Raw genomic sequence first — 24,796 nt, forward strand, 5'->3', positions numbered from 1 at the left:
AGTATATCATTTTCTTTTAACTTATGTAGTAGATTGAGATATATATATATATATATACACGCACACACATGCATTCTATTAGCTTTAGTTATTTGGCTGTTTCCTCCCCCTTTAATGCCACCTAAGTTGACTGACAACTCATTTGAGAATTTTAAAAATGAACACTGAAATTTGGTTTGAATTCTCTTCATTTTCTTTTTCTCCACAGACTTTGGAGGTTAGTTTAGAGATTAGCAATAGCCTAGAAATGCAATTATCAGTTTTTATAGCATATCCCAGGAGTCAGAAAAATTTATTCCTTGAGTGCTACTAGCAGAAATAAGCAAAATGCCAGAGAATATCACTGTTTCCCTAATAAGGAGCAGTAGAGAAAGTAGGAGAAAGAGAAAAACATAAAAATGGAAGAGTAAGTAAAGAAGCAAATTGTTAATTAATGAAATACACAGATAGGATGAAAGGTCTGTGGGTGGCTCATACTAAAGCACCAGAGAGAGTCCCTTTCCTTCACTGGGTCTTGGCCTTCTGGATGATATGGAAACCAGGTTGGTCACTCATCATATTTCAGTAAAAGACTTAGAAGTTATGTAGGATTCGGAGGAAGATTTGTAATCAGGAATACCAATAATCAAGTAAAAGTTTTAAGCACCATCTCTAAGCACTGGCAAACAAAGCTACCTCTGCCTTAGGATCATGTAACCTAGTGGACAAGGTGAAACAGAATGTGGGAATTCCTTAGAAAATACAAATGATGAAATACGGGTTTCCAGACATGAAAAGTTCAAACGTGAGAATCCTCTAAGACTTAATAGAAAAATTATTATTTAAGGTATTTCTTGAAGGAAGTTAGAATTTCTGTGATTGTGTAGGGAAAGAAGAGTAGGTCATGGGGGAGAATATCTTGAATAAATACTATACAGAAGAGAAAATTGGTGGAGTATTTTGAGACAATAAATAACCGAATTTGAATAAAGCTGGGTGTGTAGGTTTGAAAAAAAAATGTTAAGATATGAAAAGCAGGTTGGGACAATTTTGTATACTGCCTCAAAAGTCAGTTAGAGTCACCAGTCCTTGATTAGATAAGTGATAAACTTAAGAAGCAGAACCAAGATTATATGTGGACTCTAAAAAGAAATGAGACAAATGAACTTACTGACAAAACAGAAAGAGACTCACAGACTTAGAAAACAAACTCATGATAGCTGGGGGGAAGGGATAGTTAAGGATTTGGGAAAGGTTGTGTAAACACTACTATATTTAAAATGGATAACCAACAAAAATCTACTGTATAGCACATGAAATTCTACGTGACACGTTCAATGTTATGTGTCAGCATGGATGACATAAAAACAGAAAGAGACTCACAGACTTAGAAAACAAACTCATGATAGCTGGGGGGAAGGGATAGTTAAGGATTTGGGGAAGGTTGTGTAAACACTACTATATTTAAAATGGATAACCAACAAAAATCTACTGTATAGCACATGAAATTCTACGTGACACGTTCAATGTTACGTGTCAGCATGGATGGGAGGGGTGTTTGGGAGAGAATGGATACATGTATATGTATGGCTGAGTCCCTTCACTGTTTGCCTGAAACAACATTAACAACATTGTTAATTGGCTATAATCCAATATAAAATGTTTTTGGTGTTAAAAAAAATAAAAACACAAAGCAGAATCAAGATATTTTATAATGCCTTAAAGTATAAAAAGACTGAAGTTAGTGCATATAGTTGAAAGTGTGACAAGTATTGAGGACCTTGGTAATTCTGTGGCTTCAAACCATGGGAGAGAAATGATGCTATTAGCAAAATTTACAAACTCTAAGCAGAAGAACTGGTGTTAAGGCTTCAGTCCAGAAACTATTACATTTTGTGTAAAAAAGGACTATATATAAGTAAAATTTATACACAGATTCTGTCTTAATCAGTTCACTGTGTATTTCTGTGCTAGTATATTGCTGGGCATTTAATAGACATTTTAATTAATATGTTGAAGGACTGAATGAAAAGGAGAAAGGCAAATTAAAAGACTGCTCCTATAAGCCATGAATTACTTCATGCCCATTCACATCTTTAAAGTATGATATAAACATGGTTATCTCATAATATGAACATTAAACATGTTTTCTGAGACTTAGTTTAACTGTGTTCTACTGAATTTTTAAAAGTGAATCATTAATTATGTTTGTTCAAAAATCTGTACACACAGTGGTGAAAATATGGGCAGCTTTGCATTTTCAGTTTCTCAAATCATTTTATCTTTAAAAGTCATGCCAGCAATTTAGCCAATATGAAGTAAGATTTCCCTTAGCTGAGTTGGTGGGAGAAAACCCAAACAGATGGCTATATCATGTTTACTGCTTCAAAATGCCTTTTTTCTTTGCAAAGATCCTCAAAATAAGTGAAAAATCTGATTTCTTGAATGATTTCTATCTTCTTTGAAGAAAACAATAATGTAAAAAAAAAACTTTTTCTATTTTTTGTTTAAGAAATGCTAGTATGGCACTTGCATATATAAATCCATACCCTGTTTAGAGAGATACAAGTAAGATAATTTAGACACTGACCTAGGCTTCTCCAAAATGGAATCAGAATCTCTTGTAAAAGTTTTCAACTAAATAAATAGCTTGTCTACACCTCCATTGTTTATTTATTCAATCAGTTTTGGTTGAGTCCCTCCTACGTGAAAGACACAGTACATAACATTAATACTTCGGTTTGTACAGAGAAGAATAAACTGTTGTTCCTCCAGGAACTTAGAATCTAAGAAGGGGATGGATTATGTGACTAAGCAATAAGATAAGGTTGACTGTGAGTGTTGGAGGATCAGAAAGCTGCTCCAAGAGAGGGTCATTCTTATTGAGCAAATCAGAAACAGGTTTGTAAAAAAGCTAACATTTGACATTGGCCTTAAAGGAAGGTGGAATTTTAGTATGCAGAGAAGCAGGTTGAAAAGAGGTGAAGAAGGAAGGAATATTCTAGACAAATGGATGCCGAGCTAAGTGAGTTTGCTGAGTCCATATTGAGCGTATTTGGAGGCCTGTCAAATAAATCTGTTTGTCTTGAGTGGAGACTCAAAGTAAGAGTTCAGTGAATGGGAACTGGGAAGAGTGATGTAAAATACTTTTAACTTTAGACATTTGGGTGATATCCAGCAAGCACTGGGTTTCTTTGAATAAATAACAGATCTGGCCTGATCTGGTAGTGGAGGATGGGATAAGATGAGGTGTTTAAAGGCAAAGAAAGAAGCAGATTTTTCAATACTTCTAGTGCCTGAAGCCAGTGAAGGACACATCATTTGAGTTATCTAATCATTGTGTTTGCAAAGGTTTTCAGGCAACAGGATTCACTAGGACACAGGTGAGTAAAGCCAGGAACAGCTTGGAAGAGAACTTCTGAATCATAGAGTTTCAATCGGTCTCTTCTAATTAAATAGGTGGTATAAGCAGATAGACCTCCCTGATAAAGGCTCATCATTTTACAAAACTAGAAAAGTTATTAACTATGAAAAACTTACAAGAAATATAGAAACCACACGTCAGGTTAAATAAAGTAGACTGAAGGCCATTGCAAATAGACCAGGGACTGAAATTTTTAAGGAGGAATACGTTGGTTTCTATGAAACAAAATGAAAGAAGATATTCTACTGACTGCAGTTCTCCCTGAATGTGTCCACAAATGACTGTGACGTGTCTTTATATATGGACGTCCTGGTAGCTCATTGGTAAAGAATCTGCCTGCCCAGGCAAGGGACATTGATTCAATCCCTGGTCCAGGAAGATCCCCTGGAGAAGAAAATGGCAACCCACCCTAGGATTCTTGCCTTGAGAATTCCATGGACAGAATAGCCTGGCGGGCTACAGTCCGTGGGGTCGCAAAGAGTCAGATACGAGTGAGCAGCTAAATAGCAACAGGATGAATACTTTAATAGGTTCTTTTTAAATTTTAGGCTGCTAAGGTGATCTTTTAAAAGCTTCAAAAAGCAGGTTTACATTTGAGGATATAATTTTTTAATTCTTGCAACCATCACTAGTAATGATATCTTTTTCTTGAGTTCATTGTGGGCACTACATTTAACTAGATGAGAGGAAAGTGAGAGGTGGGAGGAATGGTGATTGATGCCTTATATAATAGGGAAGAGAAAAGTTGACATTATCCAGGCAATTATGACCCCAAATTTTAATTATGTAGATATAGGCTGATTCAAAATGAGTATGTAGAATTGCAAGCAAGCCACACATGAGATTAGGAATCAAAGATGACATGATTTAAAGGAAACCTTGGTTATATGAAGGTTTACCCTCCTTTCCTTTCTTTGTGAATTTCTAGTTGGAGATATAAGAAGATAGCTGTTCAGGTTTTTTTTTCAGGGTGTGAAAACAGTTTTATTGCAAAACCTGTTTCGCACACATCTCTTTTTCTGTTTTAGTTTTCTTGTTTAATTGACATATAGCATTGTATAAGATGTCAATTTTAGTTCTGTTTTCTTTTGTTTGCCAGATGCTAACTAATAAAATGTAAAATGTCCGCTAAGTAATCTGTATTTAATATCTGGAAAATTAATACATGGCATTAAAAAAAGTCAAACAAGGAAAAGTAAAATGTATACAGTCAGCCCTCCATATTGTAGGTTTTGAATCCTGGGATTCAACACATTATGGATCCAAATATTTGAAAAAAAAAATTTTGGAAAGTTCCATGAAGCAAAACTTGAAGTTGCTGTGAGCTGGCAACTATTTACATAGCATTTACATTGTATTAACAATTATTTACATTGTATGAGATATTATACAACCTAGCATTAAATTAAAGTTTGTGGGAGGATATGTGTTGGTTGTACACAAATTGAGCTTCAGGGGATTTTGATATGGGAGTGGGGCTGTGTCTGGGAGACAGAGGAACAACTATATCTCCTTTCTTTCCTTGCCTCCTAATCCAATAGTACTCCTCCCAAGGTGAAAATAAATTAATCTGAGTCTGTGATTTTTTTAACTGTTGTTGTTTATTGTTTAGTCACGAAGTCATGTCTGACTCTTTTGTGACCCCATGGACTCTAGCCCACCAGGCTCCTCTGTCCATTGGATTTCCAAAGCAAGAATACTGCAGTGGGTTGCCATTTCCTTCTCCAGGGGATCTTCCTGACCCAGGGATTGAACGTGTGTCTCCCTCATTGGCAGGCAGGTTCTTTACCACTGAGCCACCAGGGAAGCCCCACTCTTTGAGCTATGGTATGAAATTCAGATCTAAACTAATTTCCTATATCTTGTTAATAATCATTTGTTTTTTTCCCGTTTAAGTCACTAATAAGCGAGGTTAAAAACAAATAATGCATATTATTTTGACTGGGTTTTCAGGAAGTATATTACCAAGTCTACCAGCTTCTTTTTTATTCTTTCTTTCAAATAGCAATATTTTAATTGTAGTCCCAAATAATATTTCATGCTTTTTAGAGGTACTTGATTAATAACAGTTATAAAAGGCTTTTTAACAGCAGAAGAGAGTTAGTTATTACTCAGGATGATTGATTTAAAATACCAACCCTGTAATCTTCCAAGTATATAACCTTGATATAACAGAACTTTATTGCATCCATTAGCTTTCTGAATCTAGTGAAAAAGTAAATGACATTATTTTGTACTATTATTATCATTATGTTATTATGTGTATCTAGAGATCTGATACATGCAGGGAGATATTGAAGGGATAGACGTTGGACAAAAGAAAATCCATTCCAATTTGGTTCACTAATTTAACAAACTCAAGTCTCAAAGATTCCTGGATGGAAAGATAAGTTGTTTGATGTCTGCTTTGCTGTGTCTGAGTGATTCTCTGGCTATATGTCCTGAAAGTTCAGCTCAATTGTCCTTCTTGATAATTTTCTCCCCCAGACTGTCTCGTGTCCCTCAGTAGATTCAGCAGATTCACCAACATTACTGAATTTCTTTTCCCCGTGGCTTTATGAATTGCATCTTCACAAGCCTGTTTGTTTCTCCTGTGTATCAATGCGCTGTATTTCATCAGCACTGGTTCCTTGGGATTGGGGTGAGGTGTCACTGGAGATCAGAGTGACAAGAAATGCAGAAAGGGACCACCCAGGAGATAGACTTGAGTCAATATGAAAATCACCAGAGGCAGAAATGTGGGTAGACAGAAGTACAGTTTAAAAAAGGACAGGATCATTGATCCATGGTGGATAAGTGATGACTGGTGACAGGAATGGGGGAATGTTGATTAATCAAAGTGAGAGTCTGGGTAAGAAGCAAATTCTCCAGGCTTAGCCCCTTCCATCACCATAGCAGCCACAGAGAAGTCCATAGATCAGTGGACGTTCACTGTTCACTTAGGAATGTTTGCACATGGAAAGCACCATTTAGTCCCTTGTGGATCCAGGCTTTGTTTGAAATATTGGCAAATATTTGCTTTCCTCCCTAGTTCAGATAACAGTATTACCTAGATGCTCAGATATATCACCCAATTGAAAACAAAAGGAGGCTAGGTGACTAATTAATAAAGTAACAAAGTACAGCAATTGCTGTAACCTTGTCCAGTCCTAGAAAGAGGAGAAAAATACTAAGTGAGGCAGGATTGACTTTAGACTCTGGGCTTCCCAGGTGGCATGATGGTAAAGAGTCCGCCTGCAAGTGCAGGAGACAAAAGAGACGCTGGTTTGATTCCTGGATTGGGAAGATCCCCTGGAGAAGGAAATAGCAACCCACTCCAGTATTCTTGCCTGGAGAATTCCATGGACAGAAAAGGAGCCTTGTGGGCTACAGTCCATGGGATCACAAAGAGCTGGGCTTGACTGAGCACACACACACACGCACTGTACATTTCAGGAATAAGTTCAAGAGAGTTCTGTTTCTACTCAAGTCAGCAATTGAAATTCGTTTTCTTGAAGAAGCAGTCTGATACCTAGATTAAGATAAATACTCTTGTAATGGAATATTCAGTTCAGTTCAGTTCAGTCGCTCAGTCATGTCCGACTCTTTGTGACCCCATGAATCGCAGCACACCAGGCCTCCCTGTCTGTCACCAACTCCCAGAGTTTACTCAGACCCATGCCCATCAAGATGATGATGCCATCCAGCCATCTCATCCTCTGTTGTCCCCTTCTCCTCCTGCCCCCAATCCCTCCCAGCATCAGGGTCTTTCCCAATGAGTCAACTCTTCATATGAGGTGGCCAAAGTATTGGAGTTTCAGCTTCAGCATCAGTCCTTCCAGTGAACACCCAGGACTTATCTCCTTTAGGATGGACTGGTTGGATCTCCTTGCAGTTCAAGGGACTCTCAGTACTGGAATGTGGGTCTTCATAAATAACACCAGTCATAGCTGTTGTGACCTTCAGTGAATTACTTAATCTCTCCTGCCTCAGTTTCCCAATCTGTACAATAGCATAATGAAAGTTCCTAGTCCATAAGGACTTTGGTCAGGAATTAATGACATAACGTGTGTTATTGATACTTATTTTGCAGAAAATGCTGCAAAAATAGCATGTATTGTTACTACTGTCCTTTTTTTATATGTATTTCTTTCTCTTCTATTCTTTTTCAAAATATGTTTGCTGTAAAGCTGTGTTTACCTGTTAGTTTGTCTATTGTTTTCTTTGATAACATGATCCATAGCTCAGGAGGTGCTTAGGGACTTAACTTTTTTAACTTTTCATTATCTCCTTTTAAAGTCTGGCTCATCCGTTCCTAACTGGGAAATATAGGCCTGTGTAGATGACTCGGATGTCCTCTTTGTTAGCTTGGATATGTCTGTCATCTCTAAGTACACTGCAGAAGCTCCTCTAAAGGCCTCCCAGTGCTGCAACTCTGAAAGTCCTACAAAATTTCACACATGGCAGAAGAATCTTGAAATGTTGGTCTAATTGTGATATGATGGGTCGTAACTGGATAACAGGCATTATTATCAACAGCAAGCCACCCATATCTTGATGCTTCTTATTCTACCCTTTGTAGAACATGAACTTCAAGGACAAGTCATCAAAGCATAAAGTTAGTTATGGGTCAGATGATGGGGGGTGGGGATGACACTTGCCTGATGTCATCTCATCCAGGTTGCCTTTCATAGACATGAGATTTGATTAATTGCTAATAATCCAACTCTAAAATATACTGAAGGCCAAACCCCAAATTCAAAGTTAAACATTCATTTGGTTAAATTTATGTGTGATGTTTTGCCTTTGAATTAGGAGACAAATTTCTTTATTCGTGCTCAGTCGCTTCGGTCATGTCCAACTCTGCAACCCTGTGGACTGTACCCTGCCAGGCTCCTCTGTCTGTAGGGATTCTCCAGGCAAGAATACTGGAGTGAGTTACTGCACCCTCCTCCAAGGGATCTTTGTGACCCAGGCATCAAACCCGCATCTCCTGCACCTCCTTCATTGCAGGCAGATTCTTTACCACTGAGCCACTTGGGAAGCATAAGGTTATTTCAATGCTAACCTGTATTGTCAGGATTTTCCTCTGTTTACATCACAGGAAACCAGTAGATATAATGTGGAAACAGCTCAAAATTGTGTTCTGACTTCAACTGGTACAGCTCTGGAGCTGGGACATATTATTAAACAATAAATATTTTGTTGGCTATTTCTAATGGGATTATGGTAGATTTAGATTACTTTGTTGATCTGCCTAGCCAGAGGGCTACAGTGAGATTTTCATTTAATCTGCTTATGGTTCAAATGAGAGGTTTCTGCTGAAGGCAAAGAAAATGGGGGGGGGGGGGGGAGCCTTTTTAATTGTTTTATTATCAATTTCCACAGCTCCTTTAAAAAACAAGCATCTTTTAGTTAATAGCTTGTGGAGAAAATCAATAGCACTTTTAGATTACTCAAGGAACATGGAAAAAGTAAAAGAATTTGGAACAATTAGATTTTGAAAAAAAAAAAACACAAAATTCTATATAAATGATAAAGACAAAAATCTTTAATGTTTTAAAAATTGTTGTCAATATACATAGCAAAAGATTTACCATACTATTTATGAAGTATAGTCATTGAGCTCTGCTCCGAATAAGTTTTTCCTCCTGATTATTCTTTTTTTAAGTGGTAATCTCTATAGGTAACTTATCAATTTCCTCCAAAATGCCTTCAAAACACAGTTGTTTCCCAAAACTTTATACCAGTACATTCTTGTAAGCAAAGTTTACTGTTCTTAGTAGGTGGCAGAGAGAAAAACCTATTCCATTGGAGAAACATTTGTGAAGGTCACAGTCCAAAGACACAGGCCCACTAAAGGCTGAGAAACTTCTAAAACTGAAATACAAAGAGAAAGAATAGAAGCAAAAATAGAACACCCAAGAACTATGGGACAATAATAAAAGATGTAGTTCAGTCAGGTGCTCAGTCTTGTCTGACTTTTTGTGACCCCATGGACTGCAGCACACCGGGTTTCCCTATCCTTCACCAACTCCTGGAGCTTGCTCAAACTCATGTCCATTGAGTCAGTGATACCATCCAACCGTCTCATCCTCTGTCATCCCCTTCTCCTCTTGCCTCAATCTTTCCCAGCATCAGGGTCTTTTCCAATGAGTCCGTTCTTCGCATCAGGTGGCCAGAGTATTAGAGGTTCAGCTTCAGCATCAATCCTTCTAGTGAATATTCAGGACTGATTTCCTTTAGGATTGACTGGTTTGATCTTCGTCCTGTCCAAGGGACTCTCAAGATTCTTCTCCAATACCACAGTTCAAAAGCATCAATTCTTTGGCACTCAGCTTTCTTTATAGTCCAAATCTCATGTCCATACCTGACTACTGGAAAAACCATAGCTTTGACTAGACAGACCTTTGTCAGTAATAAAAGATGTAATGTATACATAATTGGAATGTCAGCAGAGAGAAAAGAAGAGCAGAGCAGAAGGAATATTTGAAATAATAATAGTAGCCAAGAACTTTCCAAAATTAATGACAGACACCAAACCAGAAATCTCAGAGAACACTAACCAGGAAAAAAAGAATGACAGCAGAAAGCACAGCTGGACATATCAGTTTCAAACTACACACACACACACAAGAAGGCAAAGAGAAATTCTTGAAAGAAGTCGGAGAAAATCATACCTTCCTACAAAATGCTCAACCAGTGCTCCTTAAAACGTCAGTCATCAAAAACAAGAGAAGTCTGAGAGACTGTCATAGTCAAGAGGAGCCTGGGGAGACATGATAACTAAATATGCTGTGATATCCTGTCTGGGATGCTGGAATATAAAAAGGACAGTATGAAAAAATTAGGGAAATCTGAATAAGTTTACTTAATAATTCAGATAATGATTTATGTATCATTATCATTTCATTAATTTTGACCACAATATGGTCATACTAATGACATACTAATGTAAAGTGTTAGTATGAAAAAACAAGTGTGGAGTATATGGAAAGATTTTGCACTATCTTTGCAGCTTTTCACTAAATTTAAACCTAGTAATAATAAAAAAAACTTATTTCTTTTAAAAAAATAGGAAATACAAGTGGCTGCTAAATGTATGGAAAATGTGTAATCATACTTCTAATAAAAGAGATACAAGTTAAAACAATGAAATACGTGTAAATCTATGGCTGATTCATATCAATGTATGACAAAAAAAAATTAATTAATTAATTTTTAAAAAAAACAATGAAATATTTTTTCCACTTGTGATTTGTAAAGATGTTTAAAAAATAAGTTTTATAATACAATAAATTTTTAGGATATAGAGAAAAATTTAGTCTCAATTATAATATATTAAAATATAAAATGTATAATTGTCATTCCTACTTCTAGAAATATATCCTGTAGTTGCACTCACACAGGTGTGAACTAATATTTAAGGCCAAAGATTGAAAACAACCTGTTAATAAGGCTGTTCAAGTTGTGAACAGATGAAATAAATTATTATGCACTCACAGAATGAAATGCCATGTAGCCTTTAAACAGAATGAATAGCTCCATATATTTAGTGAAAAAATTAAGATGCAGAACAATGTTACACACATATATGTGTGCATGTATATGAGTGCAGACAGGTACGTTTAAACATGCATAAACTATCTCTGAAATAGTTTGAAAGAGATATGATTTTAAGTTCACAAAGAAATCGCTGAAAAGATATACAACAAACTATTAACAGTGGTTACTCTTAAAGAGAAGAATTGGTAGATTGCTGGAGATGGGAAGAAAGGAGACAAATTCCACAGTCATCTGTACATCAAATGATTGCTTTGTTCATGTATTATCCCTTCAAATGCTATTAGGATTTAACATTCTTATAGGTAAGAACTCATAGGGAATAAATCCCTGAAGTACATATATTTGTTTTCCTTTTGTATAATCTTTATAGTAGATAGTTATATGAAAACAATGGAATTTTCAGAGTGTAAGGTATCAAGTTTTTTTGTAACTAGTTTTTTCAAAAATTTCTTATGTTTTAGAGTTTCTGGTAGTAAATGAAGTTGCCATATTTATTGTGTTCATTTAAATTGTTTATTGAAGTGTTTATTGGTATATCTAAATTTCTTGAGGATAAACCCAGATTAACATCAAATTGGTAAATGTGGCATTGAAAGAAGGGCAGAAAAAAGATTTGGGTGATTCATGGTTTAAATACGTTGGTCATATTAGAAGGGAAGATATCACCATCTAATTAATCAACACATATTTGATATTATTAGAAACAATTTATTTGATGATATATTATCAGTAATTAGAAACTGAAAACAATTAGCTGAGTATTTTCTAAGGAGAAATAGGAAAATGTAAGGAGTGTATCTATTATCATAAGTCTGCAGACTGCAAATATCAGCGCTTCAAGGGTGGACCTGTGAGGAAGGGGAGTTAAATCAGGAATGAATGAGGCCACACCGGTGGAGATCCTCTGGCTGTGGTGCTAGACATTGTTTAATGAGGATATTGTTATGAACTGAATATCTGTATCCCTCCCTAAGTTCGTATGTTGAAGCCCTAAACTCCTATGTAGAGATGAGGCCTCCAAGAATGTGACTGAGGTTAATGAGGTCATAAGGAAGGGGCCCTGATTCAGTAGGATTGGTGTCCTTAAGAGAAGAGACTACAGCAAACTCACGCTCACCCTGTGTGCACTCAGGGGAAAGGCCATGTGAGGACTTAGTGACATAGTGACCACATCTGCAAGTCAAGAAGAGTCCTCAACAGAAGTCAGACCTTGCCTGAACCTTGATCTTGGACTTTCCAGCCTCAAGAACTGTGAGAAAATACATTTCTATTGTTTAAAGCACCCCATTGATGGTGTTCGGTTATGGCAGCTCAAGCCGACTAATACAGATGTCCAAAGGGCTTAATGACTTTGGGCTTTCAACAAGGTGGGAGACAGACTCCAGAAGTTCAGATTTTCTGGACCGAAGTGATACTTAAGTTCTTGGCAATGTCCTGATTCTGAGTAACCTGTCCCTTGGCCAAGCTGTAAAGAGCAGAGCCAGCCTCAGAGAAGCAGAAGCCAGGCTGGGCCAGGGTGGCAGAGAGAAGGGCAGGAGCCAAAGCAGATTATCATTAGGAATAACCGAGACACCCTGCAGAAGGTGGCAGGTGACCACTCCTCAGAGAAGGTGCAGGGTCCAGGGACTAGTGCCAGCCAAAGGGAAGATTTCCAGACCACAGGATTCTCCAGGAGAACAGTTATGCAGGACAGCAGACAGCTGGGGGCTGCCCCCCGTGGATTTACTACTGGATAGAAGAGAAGAGTGACCTGATGGGACAGCCCACAAATACCTCGGTTGAATATTTGTTCAAGAATGTGTAGAACGAAGGATTTCAGGACCAGCCACTGAAAGTGTGCGTGAAGGTGGTGGTGGAGGTAAGGGATTACATTAGCTCTCTGTTTGTAAGAATATCTCTACTGAGAAATCTGTGTCTTATTAATATTGTCCAGGAGGCTTCTTTATTTCAGTGTCTTCCTTGGGTGTTACATAACCTTTTCTTTTGTTCTACATACAATGTTGTTGTGTAGTGGATAAGTCGTATCCCACTCTGCGACCTTGCGGACTGCAGCACTGCAGGCTCCCCTGTCCTCCACTGTCTCCCAGTTTTCTCAAATTCATGTCCATTGAGTCGGTGACTCTATCTAACCCTCTCATCCTCTGCCACCCCCTTCTCCTTTTGCCTTCAATCTTGCCCAGCATCAGAGTGTTTTCCAATGAGTTGGCTCTTCACCCTATATAGAATACATAAATTACTTACCTTTTCAATATGTATATAAATGGTATACCACTCAGGTCAAGGACACAAGCATGCATTTCTTTTTCCCCTAGAGACTATGGGTTGTTTGGGCAGTGGTTGAGCCTGTGGCATTTGTCCTGCAGTTTGGCACTATTTTAGTACTAGGCTGGCACGTACTGCAGGTGAGGGAGGTTGGGGTGGAGTTGCTATTCACTTCAGTTTAAAAACTCTTATTTTCATAAACTAAACTGCAACTGTGTTTCAACACTTCATGCTTAGCAGGTGGCTGCCATGGACCTGATAAAATGTTAGAATGAATAAAAAGTTCTGCCTCAGTATTCCCTGGAGTGCTTTTTTAAAATGTGGATATCAGGGTCCTATACCAGACCCGCAGACAACTGCTCTAGAATGTCTATGTTCAAGGGGCACAGGATCAGGGACTGGGTTAGAAGATGAGGGCAAGGGATGAACCTAGAAAAATGGTCATGAAGTTGAGTTTGTGTAGCATACACTCACAGAATTTCCCAGATTCTATTTCATTTTAATAGAAAAATTTTCTGATATTTCATATTCAAAGTACATGTAAGATTTGTAGTTTTAATTGATTATTAATATTTTATTTGGGGAGATATGGGAAAGTGATGTGGATAATGGGGAGTACAGACCACCTCTAGACACCACCACCCTCTTCTCAATTGGACTTCCTGACAGCAGAACCCAAGAATCTGATTTTCAACAATTCCCCAGGTGATCCTCACCTCATGTTTATTATGCTTGCTATTTTCTTGGGCTCCAAAATCACTGCAGATGGTGACTGCAGCCATGAAATTAACAGATGCTTGCTCCTTGGAAGAAAAGCTATGACCAACCTAGACAGTGTACTAAAAGTCAGAGACCTTACTTTGCCAACAAAGGTCCATATAGTCAAAGCTATGGTTTTTCCAGTAGTCATGTATGGATGTGAGAGTTGGACCATAAAGAAGGTTGAATGCTGAAGAATTGATGCTTTTGAGCTATGGTGTTGGAGAAGACCCTTGAGAGTCCCTTGGACTGTAAGAAGATCAAACCAGTTGACCCTAAAGGAAATCAGTTGTGAGTATTCACTGGAAGAACTGATGCTGAAGCTGAAGCTCCAATCCTTTGGCCACCTGATGTGAAAAGCTAACTCATTGGAAAAGACCCTGATGCTGGGAAAGATCAAAGGCAGTTAGAGAAGGGGGCGGCAGAGGATGAGATGATTGGATGGCATCACTGACTTAATAAGCATGAGTCTGAGCAAGCTCCGAGAGATGGTGAAGGACAGGGAAGCCTGGTGTGCTGCAGTCCATGGGGTCACAAAGAGTCGGACACGACTGAGCAACTGAACAACAAAATGGGACAAAACACATTTTAAGAAACACAGCACTTTTATATAAATCTGGTCAGTGGAGACTCTGTAGTAAAAAATGAACTTGTAAACATCTTTCTACTTACATCATCAAGAAAGCAATTAGAGTTTTCAGGCATAAATTCAACTGCAGCTGCCTATAAACTGTAAAAGAAAAAAAAAAAGTCACTACTCATCCCCAGATTGTGGGTCTAATGACTTCCTTGTAATAGTTTGCCTGGCAGGTCAAGATTTAGAACACAGAGCATAGGATTATTCTTACAAGGCTCAATGTCACCTCTGTTTTGTGTCTGTCTCCCAGAGCTTTCCACCGGGGACACGGACTCATTATTTTCCCGATTTTGTCATCTGGCAGTATTTAAAGACAGTTTGTGCCTGATAACTTTCATTAACTTTTTCCCCCAAACTGTGTTCTAAGCAATAATATGGTTTATCCCCTCCTGCCCCATTCTTTGTTATGCTGTTTTCTTTGGGTTATAAGGGCATTATGTATATTCATATCAGCATTTCAGAACACAAAGCATAGTTCACGGTCTCCTCCTAGGTTGGTCCAAATGCAAAATGTTGGGCAGCCTCTTCAAGTGAACATTACAGTGCTGTGCCATTTGAGTGAGAGTTCAAAAAGGGGATAGAAGAGAAGAGTTTTATTTTTTTCCCTTCTGTGATTCAATGAGACAGTATCTGTCACAAGCACCTCATTCAAATAACCCATCCTCAAAGTGAACAGCACTTGTAGTAGCTCCTTGAAAAATTGAGCCTGCGGGTACAATAGAGCACTTAACTTCAGAGAAGGGATGTAAACACCAGTCTGAACAAATGCTCTGCCACTTCTGCTCGGCATGTATTAAAAACAATGAAAAAAATAGAACAATGAGAGTATTTTATACAGAAGCCTTTTTATCCTAAATAGAAGGCAAAAGAATGTATAAAAAGTTTTTTTTTAAATTCTCAAGGATAAAGAATAAATTCATAATTAAGAAGAAATTCATAATTAAGAATTCAAAACAAAAATGGTCATTACATGATCTTGATTTTATGACCCATCCATCTATTCTGGAATGTTTGTTTGAATGCACATTGCCCAGCCTTTCCTGTGAGAGTCCAGCTTGCTTCCTCTCGGCCCCTGGCAGGCCATAATTGACCCCAGCAATATATCCAGGAACCGCATAGCAGGATTGTCAATTTCACTACCAACACCTAGGTTTGGGCTAGAAGAAGTCTTCTTTATGTGCCATTCAGCTTGAATATACTGAGAATCTACCTGTAACTCAGAGACTACCTAAGGCAATTTATTAACGTTGAACACAGGATGAAAATGTTTGGCTTGCTAAATAATTTTTTTTTTCAATTTGCCAAGTTGTCCATTTTCATGGAGTAAACCACAATCCATCACCTTCATTCCATTTGCCTTACACACACATTAGCTTCAAGCCAATACATAGCGATGTTGTCCAGTGAGATATTTGTTTGTCGAGCTCTGTATGTAAAATCCTGAGCAACCTTAAAACCACGGGGACCTTCTAACCTTAAGTGATTTTTCTTCCTCCAATAGATGCAGTTTGAGTATTTAGATCTTGACATTTTGGCAGTCGGACATACTATGCCTGATGAAGAGCCCTGTGGTAGCAGTCAAAGAGTAATTTCTCACGCTAATGAACTTGATCTTTTAAAAACTAGGAGCAATGTTTAGCAGTTTGTTTTAAAAGAGAAAAACAAGCAAGGCTATATCTGAAGGCAGCATTTCTGTTGGTGGACTGCAGTTTCCACATCCTGTGTTCATTTCATTAGAGTCTTTTTATTAATGATTTCTCTACTACTTCTGACATATCCTTAAATATCCCCAGTGTTTTAATCAAGGATATGTTGGTTCTGGCATTTGGTCACAACACCCTTCCTGTGCTTTAATGCGAATGTTAATAAAACGCGTGTCAGACTATACAGAATGAGAGGAGTGGAGTATATAAATCCCCACTGTCCAGGATCATTATTCCTTTTCTTTTTTTCATAAAATCAAAATTATCTAAACAGCAATGGGTCAAAGAGTAAAACTTTGAATACTTTACAGCACTAGGGACTTAGGCTGCCTGGAGGTGTTTCAAATCTACTTTAATTCTGTTTCTGACCAGTGGTTCTGTAAGTGTGGATGAAGGATTTCTCCTAATGCTACTATGCAAAGTGTGCCAATGCTTACTTTACATAGCTGCAGTGACAAAGCTAAATGTTTCCAATATGTATTAAGTTAATTTTTAGTGAAAAACCCAAAGGCAAATGAGAATTTATAGCCTTGCATTTAAGAAGAAAGAATTGTGAGTGAATGAAATATTTTTTCTGTGTTAGAAAGAAGTATTGAGGTTCAATATTTCAGTGAACCTACTGTTAGTTTTACAGTCTGCTATTTACAACTAACCATGCTGGGCAGTGTTGATGAAACAAGCCAAAAGGCATGATATTGGTGCCCTGGAGAGGTAGAGATACAATATACCGGTTCAGGTGTACTATTTTATACCTATAGTAGGTCATTCATATTTACCACCTGGTGGATAGCAGAGTGGGCTTCCCAGGTAACGTAGTGGTAAACAATCTGCCTGCCAATGCAGGAGACACTGGTTCAATCCCTGGGTCACGAAGATTCTCTGAAGAAGGAAATGGTACCCCACTCCAGTATTCTCGCCTGGGAAATCCCATGGACAGAGGAGCCTGGAGGGCTGCAGTCCATGGAGCCACAAAAGAGTCTGAGTGACTGAGCACACGCAGATAGCAGAGTGGGTTGGTTAAAGGCGCCAGCTATAGAGCAATATGGCCTTGGTTCATACTCTGCCTTTGCAGTGAATACATTTTGCCTTCTTTTCCTTAGTTTTTTAATCTGTAAATTGGGTATTTCAACAGCTCCTGCCATGCAAATTGCTGTGAGAATTAAATATTACAATACATATGAAATGCACAGGACAGTCCTTGGCAAATGTGAAACACTGAATAAAGATGAAAAACTTTATATATTCACTGAGGAATATAATTCTTCCACAGTTTAGGAATATTGCTACAGCGTTTAGTGCCTGACCACCAACCCCCAACCACCACTGTGTTTGACTTTATCTGGGAAACAGAGCTTCTGGGCTGCAGGGCACAAGCTGGGCTTACAACCAGCTGGGGAGTTCATCCCAATATGTGCCCCCCACAGTGGGTAATTCAGTCATTGCTTCTGTAAAAACATAAATAATGCATGTCACGGTCATTTAGAACCACTCACAAATAGTCAAAGTAGGAAATGTCAAATTAGATAAATTCAAAGATCTGCTATTATATTTACTTACAGGCACACACACATGTGCACACACATTTATATGTATATCAAAAAGATAGGACACTGAAAGATGAACTCCCCAGGTTGATAGGGGCCCAGTAAGCCACAGGAGATCAGTGGAGAAGTAACTCCAGAAAGAATGAAGAGACAGAGCCAAACCAAAAACAACACCCAGCTGTGGATGTGACTGGTGATGGAAGTAAAGTCCAGTGCTGTAAAGAGCAATATTGCATAGGAACCTGGAATGTTAGGTCCATGAATCAAGGCAAATTGGATGTGGTCAAACAAGAGATGAGAAGAGTGAGCATCAACATTTTAGGAATCAGTGAACTAAAATGGACTGGTATGGGTGAATTTAACTTAGATGACCATTATATCTACTACTGTGGGCAAGAATCCCTTAGAAGAAATGGAGCATCCATCATATTCAACAAAAGAATCCAAAATGCAGTACCTGGATGCAATCTCAAAAACAACAGAATGATCTCTGTTCATTTCCAAGGCAATCATTCAATATCACAGTAGTCCAAGTCTATGCCCTGACTAGTAATGCTGAGGAAGCTGAAGTTGAACAGTTCTATGAAGACCTACAAGACTTTCTAGAACTAACACCCAAAAAGATGTCTTTTATGTTATACAGGACTGGAATGCAAAAGTAGGGAGTCAAGAAATACTTGGGGTAACGGGCAAATTTTGCCATGGAGTACAGAATGAAGCAGGGCAAAGGCTAATAGAGTTTTGCCAAGAAAGTGGACTGGTCATAGCAAACATCCTCTTCCAACAACACAAAAGAAGACTCTACACATGGATATCACCAGATGGTCAACACGGAAATCAGATTGATTATATTCTTTGCAGCCAAAGATGGAGAATCTCTATACAGCCAGCAAAAATAAGACTGGGAGCTGACTTTGTCTCAGATCATGGACTCCTTATTGCCAAATTCAGACTTAAATTGAAGAAAGTAGGGAAAACCACTAGACCATTCAGGTATGACCTTAATCAAATCCCTTACAATTATACAGTGGAAAAGAGAAATTTATTCAAGGGATTCAATCCGATAGACGGAGTGTCTGAAGAACTATAGACGGAGGTTCATGACACTGTATAGGAGGCAGGGATCAAGACCATACCCAAGAAAAGGAAATGCAAAGGCAAAATGGTTGTCTGAGGAGGCCTTACAAATAGCTGTGAAAAGAAGAGAAGTGAAAAGCAAAGGAGAAAAGGAGAGATATATCTATTTGAATGCAGAGTTCCAAAGAATAGCAAGGAGAGAGAAGAAAGCCTTCCTCAGTGATCAGTGCAAAGAATAGAGGAAAATAATAGAGAGGAAAAGACTAGAGATCTCTTCAAGAAAATTAGAGATACCGAGGGAACATTTCATGCAAAGATGTGCACAATAAAGGACAGAAATGGTATGGACCTAACAAAAGCAGAAGATATTAAGAAGAGATGGCAAGAATATACAGAAGAACTATACAAAAAAGATCTTCATGACCCAGATAATCACAATTGTGTGATCACTCACCTAGAGCCAACATCCTGGAATGCAAAGTCAAGTGGGCCTTAGGAAGCATCACTACAAACAAAGCTAGTGGAGGTGATGGAACTCCAGTTGAGCTATTTCAAATCTGAAAAGATGATGCTGTGAAAGTGCTGCACTTAATATGCCAGCAAATTTGGAAGGCTCAGCAGTGACCACAGGACTGGAAAATGTCAGTTTTCATGCCAATCCCAAAGAAAGGCAATGGCAGGAATGTTCAAACTACCACACAATTGCACTCATCTCACATGCTAGCAAAGTAATGCTCAAAATTCTCCAAGCCAGGCTTCAACAGTATATGAACCATGAACTTCCAGATGTTCAAGCTGGAGTTAGAAAAGGCAGAGGAACCAGAAATCAAATTGCCAACATCCACTGGATCATCAAAAAGGCAAGAGAGTTCCAGAAAAACATCTACTTCTGCTTTATTGACTATGCCAAAGCCTTCGACTGTGTGGATCACAACAAACTGTGGGAAATTCTTAAAAGAAATGGGAATACCAGACCACCTGTCCTGCTTCCTGAAAAATCTGTATGCAGGTCAAGAAGCAACAGTTAGAACTGGACATGGAACAACAGACTGGTTCCAATTCAGGAAAGGAGTACATCAAGGCTATATATTGTCACCATGCTTATTTAACTTATATGCAGAGTATATCATGAGAAATGCTGGGCCGGATGAAGCACAAATTGGAATCAAGATTGCTGGGAGAAATATCAATAACCTCAGGTATGCAGATGACACCACACTTATGCCAGAAAGCGAAGAACTAAAAGCCTCTTGATGAAAGTGAAAGAGGAGAGTGAAAAAGCTGGCTTAAAGCTCAACATTCAGAAAACTAAGATCATGGCATCTGGTCCCATCACTTCATGGAAAATAGATGAGGAAACAATGGAAACAGTGTCAGACTTTATTTTTTGGGCTCCAAAATCACTGCAGATGGTGACTGCAGCCATGAAATTAAAACAGGCTTGCTCCTTGGAAGAAAAGTTATGACCAACCTAGACAGCATATTGAAAAGCAGAGACATTCCTTTGCCAACAAAGGTCCATCTAGTCAAAGCTATGGTTTTTCCAGGAGTCATGTTTGGATGTGAGATTTGGACTATAAAGAAAGCTGAGCACAGAACTGATGCTTTTGAACTATGGTGTTGGAGAAGACTCTTGAGAGTCCCTTGGAGAGCAACGAGATCCAACCAGTCCATCCTAAAAGAGATCAGTCCTGAATATTCATTGGAAGGACTGATGCTGAAGCTGAAACTCCAATATTTTGGCCATCTGATGTGAAGAACTGACTCATTGGAAAAAACCCTGAAGCTGGGAAAGACTGAAGGTGGGAGGAGAAGGTCATGACATAGGATGAGATGGTTGGATGGCATCACCGACTCAATGGACATGAGTTTGAGTAAGCTCTGGGAGTTGGTGATGGACAGGGAGGCCTGGCGTGCTGCAGTCCATGGGGTCACAAAGAGTCGGACACGACTGAGCGACTGAACTGAACTGAACTCCCAGGTGGCTCTACTAGTAAGGACCCACCTACCAATGCAGGAGACATAAGAGAACCGAGTTAGATCCCTAGGTCAGGAAGATCCCCTATAGGAGGGCATGGCAACCCACTCCAGTATTCTTGACTGGAGGAATCCATGGACGTGGAGGCTGGTGGGCTACAGTCCATAGAGTCACACAGAATCAGACACAACTGAAGCGACTTGGCACCGCACGGCATACGTTGTAGAGAGATTGCAAACGGCATTGGAAGCCCAGATAAAAGCAAATTGATTCCTACTTCGTGTGTCAATGGATTTATGGTGGAAATAGCATTTGACTTGAATCTTGAAGCAAGAGTAGGATTTTAGTAGGCTGAGAAGCTGGGGAACGTAATTTCAGGCAGAGGAAGATGTGCAAGTGAACTTTTTTCAGCACATGTGGAAGGTGGTGAGTGGTCCAGAGACTTGCACATGGGATATGGAGATATGTACTAAGAGAGAAGGTCAAGGAATGGGTTAGAACCGTTATGTAAAAGTCCTTGATATTAGGAGAAGGTTGAACTTAGTTTTATAACCACTAAGATGGGACTGTTGAAGACTGGAGATTACTATGGTTGCTTCTTGTTTCCATTGTGAAAGGTGGATAAAATACAGGATCTTGGTCATCATTTCCAGTATGTGGTTAAAAAACTATAGGATCTAAATTGGCCCAAGACAGAAGACTAGAAAGGGGATTAAAGGAGGCGGTGATAGTTCATTGACAGAACTCTTACACATGATGGTTCATTCAGAGTGAAAGAAGTCCAGGAGAGAATAACCATGAACCAATACAAGAAACAAAGGATAAATAGCACTCTGAGGCGTTGAGTGACCATCCCACCTTTACGGTCACATGAGCTAAAGAGGAAAATGGGCATCGGATTCTATGTCCATTGTGTGTGTATGTTTCTGTTTTTTCTTTTTTTTTTTTTGTTTATGTTTTTTCAAGACCTTTTTGTAGTAGGGTAACAAAGAGGGAAAATCTCACAGTTCCCCTGACCTGCACACCCTGGTAAACCCTGTGTAGTGGTGTTTTCCTGGGCACAGCTGAGTGTAAGGAAGTTGGCTCACCACAAATGGAGCTGAGTCTTACCACTGGCTAAACCAGCTGACCTAACTGCTGGGTGCACAGTGCCCACAGATGTAAACGGTGGTTCATATCCCAGTCCTCGCCACTTTTTCCGTTTTGTAGATGGCAAGAGAATTACATGGTAAACAGGGGGGAATGCCCATATGTATTCTGGGATCGCAGGTTATTTTTTAAAGTTCAAGCATGATTTCCACAAAAATCATGTAACAGGAACTATTTTCCACAAAAAAACAAAGGAAAAAGTAAAACTGACATCATTCTTAGGTTTATTAACAAAATCTGAAATAACAACGGAGAGCAGGAAACTAACTATACAGTCTAAGCAGGAAGTAGCTCTGGTGAGGGGCAGAATGAATGAATTAGATGGAAGGGGAATATGGAGGGAGACAGGCTGTGTAGTTCTGCATCCATGCCCTGGAAACAATGTTGTTGTTCGGTCACTATGTCATGTAGTACTCTGTCACTTCATGGACTGCAGCACGCCAGGCTTCCCTGCCCTTCACTATCTCCTGGAGTTTGCTCAAACTCATGTCCATTAAGTCAGTGATGCCATCCAACCATCTCATCCTCTGCTGCCCCCTTCTCCTGCCCTCAATCTTTCCTAGAATCATAGGCTTTTGCAGTGAGACGTGCTTATATTTAACTTTGCTTTGCTATCTATATACACTCTGTTCACTGGTTCGGCCTCCCTTATGTTGTGCTTTATGAGTGTAATATTTAAGCTACAGTTACTGTCTTAAATAGAGTTATTTAAAGTTAAAAACTTTCAGAGAAAGTTCTGAAATTCTGAAGTTGTAAGATGTTTCTTCTGCATAATATATTAATATTCCATAATCACTGCATACAGCTGCACGTTAGAAACAAAATGACTTGGTATAAACCATCATTACTTACCTCTTATGGAAAGCCCCAGAAAACAATTCCCCCTGTATCCTAAAAGGCAAAGGTTATCGCATGTTAATAGTAGCTAAAGAAGCATACTTTTAAACAGTATTAGCAGTATCATTAATATGATATCCATTCACACAATTTCCAATATTAAAGTTTTTTTCCTAGAATACCCAATCAAATGTCTGAATGAACAAAACTTCAGACTCATAATCCTGAGGTAATAGGTAATAAATCATTTTGCTACATGGGTTGCACCCAGGGTAAAGATAGCTTTGTGAACTTGATCATTGTCAGTTTCCCCATGATTTAAACATCACTGTGAGGACTTCCCTGATGTTCCAGTGGTTAAGAATTCTGCCTACCAATGCAGGGGACGCAGGTTCTATCACTGATTGGGGAACAAGATCCCACATGCTTGAACAGTCTTTTGGACTCTGTGGGAGAGGGCGAGGGTGGGATGATATGGAAGAATGGCATTGAAACATGTAGATTATCATATGTGAAATGAATCGCCAGACCAGGTTCAATGCATGAGACAGGGTACTTGGGGCTGGTGCACTGGGATGACCCAGAGGGATGGGATGGGGAGGGAGGTGGGAGGGGGGTTCAGGATGGGGAATACATGTACACCCATGGCAGATTCAAGTCAATGTATGGCAAAACCAATACAATATTGTAAAGTAAAAAAAAAAAAAAAAGGTCCCACATGCTGCAGGGCAACGAAGCCCGTGTGCCACACTTATGGAGCCTATGCACCACCACAGAAGATCCTGCATGATGCAACAAACATCCCACATGCCACAACTAAGACCTGACACAGCCAAATAATTAAATATTAAAAAATAAATAAAAATTGAATATAAAACATCACTGTGCAGATCTCTCCAGCCCAGAACTTCCTGGGGATTCTGACATATAGGTATCACTAGCATTCGGGACAGCTCTGTGTTGAGGCCCCACCTCAAAGGCAATGCCAAATTCAACATCCCATGCCTCACTCCCACCACCAGGGTCCCCACCCTTCTCCCATGTTCCCCACTGTCCTGTATGGAGACGCACACACTGCCCTGTCCAGACCCGAGGCCTTGCTGTCATTATCATTCATGACTTCACTCTTCTCACCAACTCTTGTTGTGTTAGCAAGTCTAGACCAAGTGTACTTTTTAATCTTTCTTTAATGCAACAACTTTTCTAACTACTTTCTGTCTTTGTGTTTTGCCTGTTACCCTCCCTCCTGGATAACTCATGTGCCCTCTTAAGTTATTGCTGTTCTTCTCATCTTGTCCCTCCAAACTCTTCTCCTTATGACAAAATATTCTTTTAAAGGTGGGGTAGGCACAGCTTTTCTATATCAGCAGGAATTCCATGAAATGTGGGCTGTTCATGCTTCCAACTTGTTAGTTTATCCAAATAGCCCTTCTGTACTGAGTTTCAACCACACTTTAAATACCTTAGGGTTATAGTTACTTTATCCCCTGGTCCAGGCCTCTTCATAGGCTCCTCCTTCCCAGATTCATTACCTGCATCATCCCTGCCAGGCCTTTGGGTCTCAGCTGATACACTTCTTCACAGAAGCCAAGCCTGGCCCCAAGACTTGTATAGGTATTCCTCCACTTACTTAAATTTGTAGGTGTATGTGTTGGGAAAAGGATTCAGAAAAAAAGGGTTCATTGATGAATATAAACTCGTGGCAAGCATTAGACAAACAGCGTGCTCTCTCTCCTAAAGGCAGGATCTGAATATTTGTTTCCTACTGAATGAATAGTCTGAATAAATAGTCAGACATGACTTAGCAACTGAACAACAACACATGAATAAAATCAAAATTAATTCCCTTCTTGGATTTATCTGAATAAGATTTTTAGAAGAGCAGCTCTACAGGTTTTCCTT

General features: G+C 39.0%; 1 protein-coding gene across 2 annotated transcripts in view; it reads left to right on the plus strand.

Moving 5' to 3' along the window:
* The window catches only part of PLXDC2 (plexin domain containing 2), a 421,899-nt gene that overhangs the window by 235,001 nt on the left and 162,102 nt on the right, over positions 1-24,796 (plus strand). The window lies entirely within an intron of this gene.

The sequence above is a fragment of the Cervus elaphus genome, chromosome 23, assembly GCF_910594005.1.
Source record: "Cervus elaphus chromosome 23, mCerEla1.1, whole genome shotgun sequence".
NCBI lineage: Eukaryota > Metazoa > Chordata > Mammalia > Artiodactyla > Cervidae > Cervus > Cervus elaphus.